The sequence below is a fragment of the Callionymus lyra genome, chromosome 4 (assembly GCF_982586985.1).
Source record: "Callionymus lyra chromosome 4, fCalLyr1.hap1.1, whole genome shotgun sequence".
Taxonomy (NCBI): Eukaryota; Metazoa; Chordata; class Actinopteri; order Syngnathiformes; family Callionymidae; genus Callionymus; species Callionymus lyra.
Genome location: NC_141821.1, coordinates 21,881,452 through 21,882,264, shown reverse-complemented (window position 1 = coordinate 21,882,264; position 813 = coordinate 21,881,452).

Here is an 813-nt window from a genome sequence, read left to right as displayed (position 1 = left end):
CAACCTTCTGTCAATAATAACCCTCAGTTTTTTTCTGGAATATGGAAGGCATATAAAAACCCACAACCCAGAAACAAGGTATAATTTGTATGTGATTAGAAGACGTTTGTCTACATTTCACCCAACACAGGAGGCACCAGAGCTAAATTCATGTCACAGCTGGAGGCGTGACACGGCCATTAATATCTTCAAAATAATCATACTCTTGCATTGAGTTGGTGATGCTTTTTGTTTTGCACCGTAGGTTAGCGAGTCACGGATGATGTTATTCTTATATGATGTTAATTTCGTTTATTTTAGTCATGGTATTCGTAATTTAAAGCTTGAGCTGTTTTTCTTTCCATTTTGACAAATCTGTGAATGTATATTGTGTCATGGTATGTACAGGGTGGAACCCAAGTGCAAGTGAAAAATCTCAAGCAGACTAAGGAACAAAAGAATGAATATAGGGAAAGATAATATATAATATAATATGTATGTAATATATAATGCAGTCTTACACAAAAACAATAAAAGTCCATAATCTCATAAATAAACAACGAGTCCAATATCTCACAAAAATTATGAAATGTTGAACCGAGGGAATAGAAAAGGAAAGAAAGAACGGGTGGAACCTGGAATAAAAAACAGAAAAGAAACCTCGGAGGTCAAAACACTTGCAAAAAGCAATCAATAGCCACTGGGGAAAGAAGGAAAAATACTAAATGCTACGAAAACATGGAAAAACCAGAAGAAATGCAGGCAATTACCATACACATGAAGGGAGAAAACAGGAAGTAACTATGAGAAATAAAACCACGATAAAAGAGAAGC